The sequence below is a fragment of the Equus asinus genome, chromosome 5 (assembly GCF_041296235.1).
Source record: "Equus asinus isolate D_3611 breed Donkey chromosome 5, EquAss-T2T_v2, whole genome shotgun sequence".
NCBI lineage: Eukaryota > Metazoa > Chordata > Mammalia > Perissodactyla > Equidae > Equus > Equus asinus.
Genome location: NC_091794.1, coordinates 79,287,012 through 79,303,110, shown reverse-complemented (window position 1 = coordinate 79,303,110; position 16,099 = coordinate 79,287,012). Strand labels below are relative to the sequence as shown.

The 16,099-nt window shown below is 42.3% G+C and overlaps 2 pseudogenes; both read right to left on the bottom strand.

Moving 5' to 3' along the window:
• Positions 1-6,472: 6,472 nt before the first annotated feature.
• Positions 6,473-7,336, bottom strand: LOC106847896 (transcription initiation factor TFIID subunit 9-like; annotated as a pseudogene).
• Positions 7,337-12,598: 5,262 nt separating this feature from the next.
• On the bottom strand, positions 12,599-13,676 carry LOC139045390 (barrier-to-autointegration factor pseudogene; annotated as a pseudogene).
• Positions 13,677-16,099: the final 2,423 nt, after the last annotated feature.

Genomic DNA, 16,099 nt, shown 5'->3' with positions numbered 1-16,099 from the left:
TTCATTTTTCACTCATTAGTTCCTTCCTTATGCTTTCCTTTGATTTTCTTTGATCTTTTTCTACTTTTGTGACATCAATGTTTCATTTATTTACTTTCATTTTCATTGATCTAAGTATTTAATAGTAAGAATTTTTCTCTAATAATTGTTTCTGCTGTAGATCATTTATTCGGATGTGAACTGGATCCAGAACTGGATAGCACATTAAGTGATGTCTTCATTATTAGAAGTATTATTTTCAAGAGTTCTAAATTTTCTCTTTATTGCAGGAATCATTTAAAAGTATGTGCATTTAAAAAAATTTCGAAGTGGAAGAAACTTTGTTATTCTTATCAATTTCTAGCATTGTAGTCAGAGAGCACGGCTTGTGTTATTTGCATTTTAATGCAGTTTTTCTTTATGGCCTAAGATACAATTTTTATGAACATTCCATGTGCATTCAAAAGAAATTGTATTGTCTAATGTTGGGATTCAGAGTTTGATGTATATTTGTAAGAGTTCCCGTGTCGACTATGTTGTTTAGGTCAGTGCTACTCAAACTAGCCGGTCTACTACACACGTAACAGTTCAGCAGACTGTTTTTTTTTTGGTAGCCAGATTGCCTCAGTGAAGGAAGTGGTACAGTGATTTATATTCTGGAGCAGACTTCTTAGCCCATGGCATCTGTAACCACAGTTCATGAACTGGCACCAGTCTGGAATCACATTTTCAGTAGAACTGGATTCGGTTTCTAAATCCTTATTCATTTTTTGTCCACTTGATTTGTCTTGGAATGAGAGTCATGTGTTAAACTTTTCTCTTGTTAATGTGTTTCTATTTCGTCTGCATCTCATCTAGTTTTTATTTTATGAAAGTTGATTTCTGTGTTATGAGAAGATATATATCTATCTCCATTGTTAATTTAGCTACTAACCTTATAAAACGTCCTCCTTTTTCTTTTTGATGCTTCTTGGTCAGAATGCTACCTTAACAGATAGCAAACATCATCACCCTTGCTTTCTTTGCGTTTTACATTTTACCTGGTATATATTGATCCATCCTTTTATTTTTCAATTTTCTTAATCTCTTTGCTTTAGGTGTGTCTTATATGTACCATAGGCTCACACTCTGCTTTGTTTGACAATTTGAAAATGCTTTCATTTAATGTGTGAGTTAGCTTCATTTATGTCATTGATAAAAACCAATATGGTTTTTTTCAATTATAAAATATTTCACTATATGGCCATCTGTTTTTTTCTCTCTCTCTCTTACTCTTCAGCTCTTTTAAAAAATATTTCTCTTGGAATATAGTTTTACATTTTGTTCTAATTGTTACCTTTATAATAATACCTTTGCAAAATACCATTTTCCCTCTTTTTTCAGATAATAGTCTGTTGGTTCCCTACTTTGAACAATATTAAAATTAACTAATTATAACTTCTTCATCTTCTCCTTCTCCCTGACATCTATTTAAGGTAATATATTATTACTCCCTCTTAACTACAAGGCAATTGATGAGCTTATCCTATTTTCCATATATCCTCCATTTCTTTCCCCCATTTTTGATATTGGAGTTTATCTACATTGTCAGAGCATATAAAAGTATGTATCATTCTGTCACTCATATCCTCACTACAGTATTAACTTTTAGTTTTACAATCAAACGTATTCAATGTTTACCACTAGTCCTTATGATGAAGCTTCTCCAATTATTTCTTGGTGGTTTGGAGTTTATTCTCTGCTACATTTCTCAAGAACGATGTCATGAGAGCAATATTTCCTGAGTTCTCACACGTTCATAACAGCTTATCTATGGTTTTTATACTTTACGGTCAGTTTAGCTGGATATAAAATGCTTGGCTTACATTTTCTTGAGTATTTTAAGTACGTTACTTTATTCTCTTCTGGCAGAAAATGCTTCATCTGAAAACACTGGTGCAAATGTAATTTTCTTTTACTTATAAGTAATTCAGTCTTCTTGCCTGGATGCTCAGATTATTTTTCTTTTCTTTGAAATCGATATTTTTATTAGACTACGTCTCAGTGTTGGTCCTTCCGGGCTAACTTTATCAGCCATATAGTGCCCTCTTTCTCGTGTTCTATGTGTACCTTCTTATATTGTGGAGGGTTTTCTAGGATTACAGTTCTTAGTGTTTGTTCTGTTTCATCGCTTTGACTTTCTCCTTTGGGTTCTCCCATTATACGTACTCTGAATCTTGTTTGCCTGCTTTCCACATCACTTTCTCTCAAGGCTTTTTTAAAATATCTTTCTTAATTTTCATTTGATTGCTTTCTTTTTTCTCCCTTCCATCTTCAATTTATGTAATTTTCAGTGCTGTCTAGTCATTCTGGTTCCTTCTGCTTAGTCTTTATCTCTGAAACATCTTTCTATTATTTCTAATTCTTTTCTGAGCTCTATTAGTTTCTTTTTAAGTTTTCTTGTTGCCTACCCATTCTATGTCTGAGCTTTTAAAATTTTGATTTGTGTTACTCTCTCAGAGCTTCTATTATTTTCTTAATTTCTTTTGGTCATTAAAAAATATTAAGTTACAGTCTTCAGCTTTGTGGCCATATTTTTCCAGTTGCCTCATTTTCTGCAGGTATGTTATTATTTTTATCCTTTTTTTCTTACAATTTCCATGGAGTTTAACCACAATCCCTTTCTGTTGCTCATGTTTAAGTGAGATTGGTTTCCTTGTGCTTTTAGGAGAAGGTTTCCATATTGGAGTGGGGAGTGGGCCAGGATGCCTTTCTTAGTTTCATGGCTCTAAAGATCTCTTTTATATTTTCACTCTGAAGCATTAAGAAGTATACTTGATCAGGGTTACCACCTCACCAGCAGTCTCAGATATCTATCCCTTCTTGTCCTTTCTCCAACAAATAGCTAAGCCTTCTTTCTTCTTTTTTTTTTTAGGAAGATTAGCCCTGAGCTAACATCTGCTGCCAATCCTCCTCATTTTGCTGAGGAAGACTGGCCCTGAGCTAACATCCGTGCTCATCTTCCTCTACTTTATATGTGGGATGCCTGCCACAGTGTGGCTTGCCAAGTGGTGCCATGTCCGCACTAGGGATCCCAACGCGCCAACCCGGGCCACCGAAGTGGAACATTCGAACTTAACTGCTACACCACCGGGCTGGCCCCAATCTTCTTTCTTATTTATCTCCAGAATATTTGCCCTGATCAATTTGTACACTGTTCACATTAGTTTTTTCTCAGTGAATGGAGCATTCTGTCCTCTCATTGGATATTTTCCGGAGCCTTGAGGACCCAGACTGCCTGAGTTCCCTCAGACCTTCCTGCAGCCCCTTTATGCCCACCTAAATATCAAAGCCTGGGTAACTTCCTCCCAGTTTTGACTGTTCTCAGTTCTGCCAGCCAAGTCCTCCACTCTGGGTGGTAGCCTCCCTTTCGGAGGTGAATACTTGTTGATGACTTCTAGATTTATCCTTTGGCTTCTCTGTGCTTCCTCCTTCATTGTTGTTTATACCACCCAGGTCTTGTTGTTGTTTGACCCCGCCAGGTCATATTCTAGGGTTTGTGGGCAATATTTTCCACCCCCGTTTTGTTGAAACATTGTCAAAAATGCTGTCTGTGCATTTTTTTCCTTTTCTATCCTAGTTACTTTGTTTAGCGGGTGCTATACTATGTTGCCTGGGTTCCCCCAGCTGCTTAGAAGGCTGGATTCTCCCAGTAGCTGAAATTGAAATTGCCTTCATTGAAGACAGTCACCTCACCCAAGGTCATTCCGCTTCACAGGATAGCAAAGTCATCACATCTGATGACAGGTTGACATGGGAAAACAAGGGTTTGGTTGCCTCACGCCATCTGGAGACAACTCTGAAGGGTCATCCCACCTTCAGGGTACCTCGAGGGGTCAGCTGAGGCCTTGTTGGGATTTTATCACAGTCCAACTTCTCCTTTTAACTAATAGAATAATTTTAATAATAGAAAAGCCCAAACCTGCTTTTTCCCTTTCCCTCTATAGGTGCAGGTACCAAGAGTACTCCCTAAAGAGAGATCAGAGTAGCTGTTTCAGAGGATGCTTCTCAAGGGGCTCAACACGCAGTACTCTGTCTGTTTTCATGAGGGGTTATGGGGAGATTCAAAAAACCCCCATCTCACCTCCAACTTACTCTGGAGTAAGTGTTTTTATTCTAAAGTAATGCATATGTGCTCTTTACCAGAGATGAGAAGCAAACATTAACTTCAGGAAACCTCCCGCTTAAAAGCCCCACCCTCCAACTTTGTTTAGAACCCATCTTGGTGGGGGTTTTCCCTTTCTTAAAAAAAAATTAGGAATAAATGTAGCCCTCAGTTTCCAAAGCAAGGTAAGAGCTGTGATAGGACATCCAAATGTGCCTACAATTTGTGAGCACGAGGAAAGTGGCAAAAGGTGTCAGACCCCATCTCCACTGGTATGATAGCTGTTTGTACCCTCAGTTGCATAGCTGCATTTCGGGCATCCTTCTGTCATCAGCCCCCATTGCCCCATTGCCAAAACCAGCTCTGGGTCTCAGGACTGTTTAGATACTTAAAAAAATCTTTCCTTCAAGCAGAGGACGAGAGCAGTGTGAGTACTGTCTGGATAATGCTTGGCAATGGCTTTGATAAGGAAAAAAGAAAGTAAGACCCCTTACGATCAGTCTCTGTCTCTGGGTGAGATTTCAATTTCCATCCTATTGTATAACATGAAATCAAAGCAGTCTTGCTTATTGAGGGAGGACTTCCAATCTATATTTGACAGACTCTGGAAAAGGGTCTGCTATAGGAAGCTGTTTCTCCCATTTTCAAGTCCTCTATTTCATTTTTACATGAAATGATTTTGAGAGAGCGATAGTCCCTGCCTTGTTCCTGACTTTAATGGCAGTACGTTTAATATTTACCGTTTAATATGATATTTGCTCTTAGTTTCTCGGAAAAAGAAAACAAACCAACTGTCTATCATAGTTAGGAAATGTCCATTGTCTTTTGTTTTACTTAACATTTTTACTAGAAATGGTTCTTGAGTTTTCTCGGCTGCCATATAATAAAATTGTATAGTTTTCAATTAGATTTTATCAATGAGATTAATTAGGTTGACGGATTTCCTAATTTTGAACTATCCTTAAGGGCCCAAAATAATTTCTATTTTTAAGCGTATTCTTAGGTGGTTAGTAGTCTTCGTTGCTATTGGGAATGGAATCTTATTTTCTATTACATTTTCTAATTGGCTATTGCTGGTATATAGGAAAGCTATTGATTTTTGTACGTTGATCTTGTATGTGGTCACCTTGCTGAATTTTCTTATTAATTCTAATAGTTTGTCAATTGATTTTTCTCAGGTTTCTCTATGTAAGTGATAGTGTCATCTGCAAATAATTGCAGTTTGCCTCTTCCTTTCTAATGATTATACCTCTTATTGCTTTCCTTCTGCCTTAGAGAGAACATCTGATTCCATTTTGAATAGTGGTGGTGATAAAGGCCATTCTTGTCTTTTTTCTGACTTCAACTGGACTGTGTCTTATGTTTCACCATTAAGTCTGGCATTTACTATAGGTTTTATCATTGTTTTATTAAAAACAAACAGTCTCTAATTAAGGCTGTTCTTTTCCTAGTTTTCTAGGAGATTTTTTATTTTATATCATTGATGAGTGTTGAATTTATTAAAATAGTCATATTTTAACTTTTAATTTATTATTATAATAAGTTAAATTGATATATAGTCTAATGCTGAGCCTTCTTAGCAATGCTAGGCTACATCCTCTTTGGACTTGATGAATTATTCTTTTAACACATTGCGGATTTAATTGGTTAACATTTTATTTAGGATTTTTGCTTCATTGTTCATATGTGGGATCACGTACATATTTTTTCTCTTGCTGTCCTTCTCTGGCTTTGCTGTCAGGATATGCTGGTCAGTAAAATGTGTTGAGTGGCTTTCCATCTTTTCTTCTTTCTTTCTTTCTTTCCTCTTTTTTTTTTTTTTTTTGGTGAATGACAAGTTTATTTTTTACACTTAAAGACCGATGAAAAACCATCACTAATCCCCTTAAAGAAAATCCAACATCTTAAGTGAAATGTATGGTAACTATATTTACTCATTAAATACTATTTAAGTTTTCTAAAACAACTTAAAACATCCAGCATGCATGTTTAATTTCAGTACAATGGATTCAAGACCAGGTATACTTGTTACACGCATGGAGGCTGGGTTACAAATAATCATAGTCGTCATCATCACCATCTTCACACTTTCTTGTAATGCATTTGATGATTCATTGGCAAGTATTTTGTGATGACAGCATTAGTGTAATGAGAATGTTTTTGGGGGCCGGCCTGGTGGCACAGCGGTTACATTCACACGTTCCACTTCTCGGCAGCCCGTGGTTCGCTGGTTCGGATCTTGGGTACGGACATGGCACCGCTTGGCAAAAGCCACGCTGTGGTAGGTGTCCCACGTGTAAAAAGTAGAGGAAGATGGGCATGGATGTTAGCTCAGGGCCAGGGAGATGGGCATGGATGTTAGCTCAGGGCCAGTCTTCCTCAGCAAAAAGAGGAGGATTGGCAGTAGTTAGCTAAGGGCTAAACTTCCTCAAAAAGATTAAAAAAATAAAAGAATGTTTTTGGACTCCATTTATGATGGATTAATTAGAACATTCCAAACAGCTGATGTTGCAGGAATTGAGGCTTTTACAGCTGGGAACTGTGAAGTGAGCATCTGCATTGTATATCTTTGCCCTGTGGGGGACATTGGAGTCCCTACCTTAGTTGAACTAGACAAGGTTTGCGGGGTTGGTGCGCCTAGAGAGGAGGCAGTGGTCTGTTAATAACTGAACCAACACTTACTTGTGGAACTGCTGTTCTTCCCACAGAATAAAAATCTTTTTTGTAAAGACTTAAGTCTATAGCTTGGAGCAGTCAGGCATTATGTATCGAGTGTGAATACGGTTTGAACAATGCAAAGGGGCTTGCTTTCTTCGCCTTGCCATATCCAAGAAAAAATCTCTTGGGGAAGAGAAGTAAAAGACTGGTCAGGGCGACACCCGATGGCCAATTGCGCATCATCTGCATCAACAGTAGTTTTCTTAGCATGGCTTGAATAAGTTTTTGCTTATCTATCTATCCATCTAGAATTGTGGCCACAAATGGAAGGCAAACTCCAATATCTGATCTATAACTCTTGCCTCACATTCTGTAATCTCCACATCCTTGGGGATTTGTGCTGTGATCTGTGCTTCTTTCAGCACACTCTTGGGAGAAGCCATCTAGCTAGACTTCATAACATCTGGTGATCAGACTTTTTGAGCCAAATCATCCACCTGAATATATTTCAGTTCTGGTCTTGACACAAGTTCTTTGCGTAGCATGGTTTTCCAACCCCTAGTGTACCGTGCCTGTCCCGCCCTCCAGCCCCACCCCACCACGTGCCCTGATCGGTTAGGAGGATGTTCAGCCTTTCCTCAAATAGTTTATATAAGGTGAGAACTATGTATTCTTCGAAGGCATTTCTCTCTTTATTGGGTTCTGATATGGTGCTACTTTCATAAGTTGAATAGAGAAAATTTTCAACTTCCTATACGTTCTAAGCAGACTTAAACGAGGAATAATCTGTTTCTTTTTTTTTTCTGCTTTTATCTCCCCAAACCCCCCCGTACACAGTTGTATATCTTAGTTGCACGTCCTTCTAGTTGTGGGATGTGGGACGCCACCTCAACATGGCCTGATGAGCAGTGCCATGTCCGCGCCCAGGATCTGAACCCTGGGCCGCCGCAGCGGAGCGCACGAGCTTAACCACTCGGCCACGGAGCCGGCCCCATGATCTGTTTCTTGAAGGTCAACTACAACTCACTTATTTATAATTTTCAGCCTGTTATCTTTTAAAATTGTAGCTCAATAACAATATTTTTAGTTTTTCTGTGGTTATTGCTCTATTCAGTTTTCTAATTCTTGGAACAATTTTGGCTACCTGTTTTTACTAGAAAACGTAACTAAGAACTATGAGCTTTAACTGATAAAGAAATTGGTATCAGAGCAGGCATGAATTTGGTATTTACTTTTGGGCAGAGAAAATGCAGCTACTACCAAAGGCAGCCCTTCGCCTGCCGCTAACAGATTATCACGGGCAATCGGCTATCATCTGAATGCAAGACAGATTGAAGGCAAAGCTTTAGGGAAACAAATGGCCTCTGCCACAGAACAGGATGGAAGGCAGAAGGGATCTGTGAACTACAGTGAGGAGGGTGTCTTTCTGGATAGAGTAAAGAAAAAGAATGTCAAGCTCAATGCCCTAAACTTTTGGCTCAAGGCAAGTCCTAAACCATTGACTTTCTAATGTTTATGATCAAAATAATTTATCTCTTGCAGTCATGGGGCTGATTATAAAAATCAAACTCAAAGTGTGATGCTGAGAATGACTGGAGTGCAATGCCAGTGAAATCGCAGCTTTGCCAGGACTCTTGCATGAATGTTGGAGTGTTGACCAGAAAAGAAAGCATTCAGATGATTCAGAGCATCCCAAATCCCACCCCTCTGAGCCTCCCTTGCCAGCAGAAGTGGCTCCTCTTCCCCTGCTGTGGCTAATGAGTGACTTCTGACATTCCTTGTCAGCAAGAGGAAATAGTGACACAGTTCTGTGAAAGCCTTATGTTGACACCTTCTGGTAAATCAAGAATGTGCCAGAATCAAAGCTTCTTAGATTCAATGAAATAAGGTAAACCCCATGAAAACACATCTCAGTGATGTTTCTGGAGGTCCAGTGTTCTAGGGGGGCGTCACAATGTCCTCTCTTAAGTACAAGTTGCTTCACCTTACACCCGCCTACAATATGAAAGAGGCAGAATACCATTTTATTGATTCACATTTTAAAAAAATTTATTGAAGTAAAATTCACATAACATAACATTAACCATTTTATTTTATTATTTTTTTTGGTGAGGAAGATTGTCTCTGAGCTAACATCTGTTGCCAATCTTTCTCTTTTTGCTTGAGGAAGATTGTCCCTGAGCTAACATCTGTGCCAACTTCCTCTATTTTGTATGTGGGATGCTGCCACACCATTGCTTGATGAGTGGTGTGCAGGTCTGTGCCTGCAATCCAAACCAGTGAACCCTGGGCTGCCAAAGTGGAGCGCATGAACTTAACTACTACACGACCGGGCCAGCCCCAAAATTAACCCTTCTTAAGTGAACAATTTGGTGGCATTTAGTACGTTCACAATGTTTCCCCCCACATTTTAACATCTCTGAAATGAGAATTCATCTTACAATCAAAAGTATATTACAGTTTAATTGACAGTGTTTTAAAAATTCTTCATAGTGGAACATAAATGAAGGCGCAACTTTCAGTTGATAGTGTCTCAGATTCGTTGAAATATGGTTCTTGGTGGTCTTCTCGGATTTTTGAGGGGACATACATCATATTTGGGTGTCTAGCACCCTACTCATTTACTAAGTGACCTGAAAGGCTGTCAGCTTTGAGAGGAATCCAGAGCACAAGGAAAACTATCCAGTTGTCTAGGCTGCAGTGTAAGTAGTTAGGCCACTTGGTCGTCATGCCCCACCAGATCCAATCATGTTGCGATCACCACGCTGACGGAGTGTATAGCAAGCCCACATGGAATACTGCAGGAGAAGCTCCTGGGACTTATGAAGAAAGCCAGGCCTAGTTTGGCAAAGAACTGATCTCCTTTTGAGAAACAGCTTTATCTCACTACTGGGACCTGAAAGAGACTGAATCCTTGTCCATGGGACAACCAGGCGGCCCTGCAAACTGAACTGCCCGATATAACCTGCAAACTATTTGATCCACCATGAAGCCTGTAGTGTCCAAAGCTTCATCCTTAAGTAGAAGGATACAAACGAGACCAGGCCTGGGGCCGGCCCCGTGGCTGAGTGGTTGGGTTTTCATGCTCCGCTTCAGCGGCCGTCGATTTTGCCGGTTTGGATCCTGGGCGTGGACATGTTACAGGCTCTTAACATCAGCCCTGATATCAGTTCCCCACATTGAACCCAGCGTATATGGGGTTAAAACTAAAACCCACCCCCCTTTCCTGCTTCTCTAGCTCCACTCATATGTAAATACCTGTTTCTTTAAACTTGGACTCCTTGAGCTTTACAGCTAAATGGGAGTTACAAATTGTTCAAAGCCCAGGTGGCCTGGAGTTGGAGGCACACTAAAGTTTAGCTCATCATGTGTCCTTGAGTTTGCCAGGAAAGCCACTGTCTCAAGAGTATCAAGGAGCGGAGGCTTCCTAGACCTCAACTCCTCACTCCCGGCGCTCGAACCCTCCTCAAACAGGAAGACGAGACAATCTACAACGGCGAAGGACGCCCACCTGCCATCCTCCTATCTCACCCGCCCCGCCCCCCGCCCCCGCCTTGCTGCAAGCAGCCACTCAAGGCCAAACGCAGGCTGGTGGGAAAACGCCAGCCTGCACAGCTACATGCACCCCCTCCCCTACCCAAAACCCCAAATAAAAATCCCTACCCATTCCTCATCGGGGAGCTAGCAATTTTTCAGGCATGAGCCCTTGCTTTTCTCCCCGTGCCTGGCATAGTAAAAACCTTTCCTCTTCCACTCAAGACTCTGTTCTCATTATTTGGATTGGCATTGGGTTCAGAGACCGAACTTTCGGTTACAGACATGGCACTGCTCATCAGGCCATGTTGAGGTGCCGTCCCACATGCTGCAAGTACAAGGGCCCACAACTAAAAATATACACCTAAGTACTGGCGGGACTTGGGGAGAAAAAGCAAAAAAAAAAAAAAAAAATCCCAAAAGAACCAAACGAGACCCAGCCTGAGCATGTTCTCTTTTGCCACCCACCCCTCAACCAACACCTATGGTCTCAAGAGGTAGAGATTGTTCACGCGGATTAAAAAAAGCAAAATTCAAATATCTGCTGTATAGAAGAGATGTACTTTAAGTGTAAACATACAAAAAAAGATGAAAGAAAATGGAAGGAAAAAGATATACTACGCAAACAGTAAACCAGCAAAGGCTGGAGTGGCTACAATATCAGATAAAGTACACTTCCAGACAAAAACTACTGCCAGAGATAAAGAGAGATATTTCATAATGACGAAGGGTCAATTCACCAGAGAGATATAAGAATTATAAATGTGTGTCTGCCTAATAACAGAGCTTCAAAGTATGTGAAGCAAAAATTGACAGAATTAAAGGAAGAAATAGACGATTCCACAATCGTAGTTAGAGATTTTAAAATCCCCCTCAGCAACTGACAGAACAATAGACAAAAAAATCAATTAAGACATAGAGTATATGAACGATGGTGTCAATCACCTTGACCTAATTGATATTTACAGAATTCTATATTAAACGAGTGCAGGATACACATTCTTTTCAAGTACATGTGGTATGTTCACCAATGTACCACATGCTGGGCCATAAAACAAGTCTCAATACGTTTGAAAGGGTTGAAATCATATAGAATATGTTCTCTAACTCCCATGGAATTAAACTAGATATCAATAATTATAAGGTACCTCGAAAACTCCCAAATATTTGGAAATTAAGCAACATAGTTCTAAGTAATCCATGGACCAAAGAAGCAATGACGAGGGAGATTAGAATGATAGTGAAGATGTAACATAATTTGCAGGATGCAGCTAAGGCAGTGATTTGGGTGAAATTTATAGTTGTTAAGTATTTACAATAGAAAAAAGAAAGGTTATATACCCCTGACATTTCATCATGGACTGCTGACTTGCATCCCCAACTTTATGGTTCGTTGAATCGGATGATTCTCAGTTCATGCTGGGCAGTTCCAGACTCTGAGTTGGTTGGTGTCTCCTGGTCAGGCATCCGATTTCTATCATTTGTAAGCCAGAACTGCTTTCCAGTCCTTTGCAGGTGCGATCATGGCCTGACTTCAGAATCTTGGGTGCCTGTGCTGTGATTCTCCCCTTGGGATGGCCGGAAGGTATATATAAGATCTTTGTCACAAAATACTTCCAAAACCATTGGGTCTGTTGAAAGATCAGGCCCAAGTGGCGTCACAGCTTGTACTGCAACCTGGCCCTACTGTAGGAGCCCTTTTTGAGCCAGGCCCCTCTCTAAATTTATAGGTCACACCTGGTAAATGGGTCAGGGCAGCATATCCAAAGGTAAGACGTGTGGCCACCAAAACCAAAGAGGACACCGAGCTTCGTAACACTTTCTCTGAGGTGAGTGGTTCAAGGGGCGGCATCTTGTCTCGTACTTAAATTTTTATTTATTTAGTTGGTTTGGGAAAGCAAAAGAACTGACCTGCAAAGAAGTGTGTAAGAGACTCCAGACGTTAGAAGGATTGGTTCACTAAATAAAAATTACAAAATGTATTTAAAAGAAAAAAGCCGTCTTAGTTTGAGCTGCTATAACAGAAATGCTATAGACTGGGTGGCTTCAACCACAGAAACTTATTGCTCACAGTTCTGGCAGCTGGGAAGTCTGTTCTGCCAAAAAAACCAAAGGAGCCAAATGGCGTAAAACAGACCAGAGAGGTGAGAGTGGGGGGGAGGGAAGAGGCCAGGAATCCACCCAGGAAAGCTGGTAACTGTCGACATGCAACTGGCAGGGGAAGGAGAAAGGAGATGCATGCAAGAGTGAGAATCCAAAAAAGTTGAAAGGGCGAGGGGAAAGAAATCCCCAAATGCCCTGGAGTACATTAGAGGTGAGTATGACCACAGCAGTCTTTTCCTTTGTGGAGGACGGGGGAGGAGTCTCCACTCAGCTGCAAGCTCTGGAGATGCAGTGCTGGGGTTAGGGATTGGGGGCTCCCCAGAGAGCATCACAGGAAGGCATCGCTCCACTCTCGAAGGCACCCGAAGCAGCCCTGGGACTGCTTGATGTTGGTGCTACCTAAGTCTTTCAGCTATTCCCAGAAGAAGTCTTCATCATTCTTCAGCGCTGAAAACTGGCCAGGGACCACATAGGCCTTGTCAAAGGCCCTGTCCTCCAGTTTCTTGCCCTGGACTTTGCCAGTCTCGGCCAGCTCCCCACTGGCCTTTCCCCCAGGGGCTCTGCCACGTGGTCTCCATGCTTTGGGGAGCTGTCATCTTGATCAGGCCTAATCGGCAGCTTTAGTTCCCATCTACTTGTTTCTTTTATTGAGGTATAGCTTTCATATGATCAAGTGCACGATTCTTAGATGTACCAGCTGAAGGCTGTGCTCACGTTTGTCTTCTGTATGGCTGTATAACTAGGGCCTAGCCCAGTCCTGCTGGAGATCTAAGTGGCTTACAGTAAGTGCTAAACAGTTGGTTGAATATTGGTTGAATGAACTAATGAACAAAATGGAATCAATTTGCATTCCCACCAACAGTGTAGGCTGGTGCCTGTTTCTTCCACGTCCTCGTCAAGAATGGGTATCACAATTATTTTAAAGTTTTACCTGACAGGAAAAAAATGGTATCTCATTAGAGTTTGCAATTTTTCATTTCTTTGCATACCAGTGAGGCCAAATGCTTCCCTGTACAGTTCTTGGCTTTTGCACCTCTTCCGTGACTTTCCTAATCATGTTCTTTGCCCATCTGAAAAAGTGGGAAATTTGTCCTTAGTAGTTGGAAAGTGTTCTTTATAATTAACCTGAGCAAGACCAGGTCAGATGGAGATGCCCTGGATCTCGATCACAGCACAATCTCAATGACACACTCCCCTTGATCACCCCCTTTCCCAGTTTCTAAGAAGCCCCTGAAAATGGGCCACATGCTCACCTCATGCTGGGAGAACTCAGGATGAGGAGACCTGCTGCCACTCTCAAGGAGTCTTGGTGAGGAGAAGGGAGGAAGGTGAGGAGGTAGAGGGGAGAGGGGGGAAGGGAGAGCAGAAAAGGAAGGAGAGGGCCAGGCCAGGCCAGGCACGCAGGAGCTCCAGTCTACTATTTCTGGGCTCAACTGTGAATAGACAGGCTGAGGAGTGATGGGCTTCTGGGACCCTTTTGTATTCTGCTTCCTATATTCACAGCCGATCAGTTCCTAGTTCTAGTTGACTCTACCACTGCCTCCCACCTGGTTCTCTTGCCTCCATCTTCACCCTCCCCACTGGCAGGCCACCAGTGATCTTTTTAAAAGATGAATCTGACTCTCTTCAGCCTTCTTCCCAACTGGCTCCCCACCCCCCATGCCCTTCAATGGTTTCATATTGCTCTCAGGATTAAGTAAAACTCCGTTAAAGTTGGCTCTGCAGCCCCAGAGTGCCCCAGCCTGAAGTTATTCTCCCGGGCCCCTCATCAGGTCACTGCAGTTGCTAGAGCCTGTTCAGAGGGGATGCTGGGCTCCCAGAGGATCAGCGGGCTTAGGGCTGCAGAGCAAGCTCCTATTGGGGCTGGTAGTGGGACTCATTGCCACCTACAGGCTGGTAGAGGAAGTGTGGGCAGTGGCTCCCCAGAAGGGCCAAGAGAGAGGCATCTCATTCTCATCTCGTTTTCCCCACTCCCTGGACTCAGTTCCAAGGGATAAGAAGCTCTGAACCAGTCACCCTGGGTGATTTCCCAGTGACAGCAGCTAAAGAGGCACTCCAAGGCTGGGAATAGAATCCACGCGTGGCCAAGACAGGACATACAATTGCCCTTAGGGTAAACCCAGACTCCTTACCATGGTCCCCAGTGCCTATCTCTGGTCTCGAGTCTTCCTATTCTCCCCCTCCTCAACCAACACCCACTACACTGGCCTTTTCTCTTTACGTCCCTTCAACATAAGAGTTCCTTCCATTTTAGGGACTTCGCACTTGTTAATCCTCCTGTCTGAAGACTTTCCTCCCCAGGTATTCTGTGGCTGTTTCCATCATTCAAACCTCAGCTCAGATTTCAGCTCCCCAGAGAAAACTTCCCTGACCACACTGCATAAAATAACCCCCATTCTAGTACCCTATTTTATTTGTTTCATAGCTCTTGTCATCAAAACTTACATTATCTTATTGTTTATATGCTCAGTGTTTCTTCTTCCACTGGATATAAGCCCCACCAGGAGATATTTGTATCTCATTCTCCCATTGCATCCCCAGAGCCTAGAACAATGCCTGGCACATACATACATTTATGTACCATGATCCCTGTCCTCACAGAAATGAGTCTACCAAGGGATATATATATTAAGCAAATAATTTCACAACCAATTAACTATAAGTAGAGTCAGGTGTTTGAGGCAGAGGTGCAAGACCCTCTCCCACTGCTCTGTCCACTTCTGGCTCCAAGGACCATTCCCTTACCCTGTGGGCAATTTCTGCTGCAAGACTCTGGCTTCTGCAGAAACTGTGTGAAGTTCAGAAGAGTCACCTAGGAATCAGGCCTCAGACACAGGGCAAGGTTTGGACCTCCAGGCCCAGTTCTCCAAAGTTTTGGGGTCTAGCTTGTGGCTGAAGTTGCCGTGTCCCCATCCCCTCCAAACCAGAACAGGCTACAAGACTGAGAGCTAACTTGTGTGGGCTGTAACGCTCCTCTAGTCCCTGCTGGGATCTGTGGCAGCCTTGGTTTGGGGTCTGGTCTCCTTGATGCCTTAACAAGCCCCAGGCCATCCCCACGCTCAATGCCCACGTGTCCTCCACGTTTGCAGGCTGGTTCGCAGAGGCTGAAATTGGGAGCTGCTTCCCAAGCCCCTTCTGCCCTTGCTCAGGACCTCCTGTTCTAGAAGTCTCTCTCTCCAGGGAGATCAGCAAGTTTCTTCCCCTGAGGGCTACTTCTTCCAGCTGCTCGTTGCTTGGGGCTGTGTTCTTGGGCCTCTTTGTAACCCACCCTAGTGCAGTTGGCTCCCGGACTAGTTAAGTTCCAGGAAGCTGGGCTCCAGGCGAGCCCCGCGAGGCCCTGACCCACAGACACCCCCATCTGAGTAGGCGCACGGGAGTCCAGACCTCACCCCATCTTGGCAGCCCCCCGGGAAGCTCCGCCTTGTCTAGTTAATCTCTTCATCTCAAACGCTTAGCACTGTGGCCTGGTACATACTTAGCACTTAATGAGCAGGGGCGATTAATATCACTAATTCATTTAACAAAAACATTAAATGTGCCAGGCTCCTTGCTAATGTTTTACACGGACTGTCAGTACATCATTTAAGCAGGTCCCGTTAGTTTTCATTTTACAAATGAGAAGCGGGTTCAGAGAAAGTACGCGCCTACCAAGATCCAAAGCTCTGCTCTGTTTTCATTGAC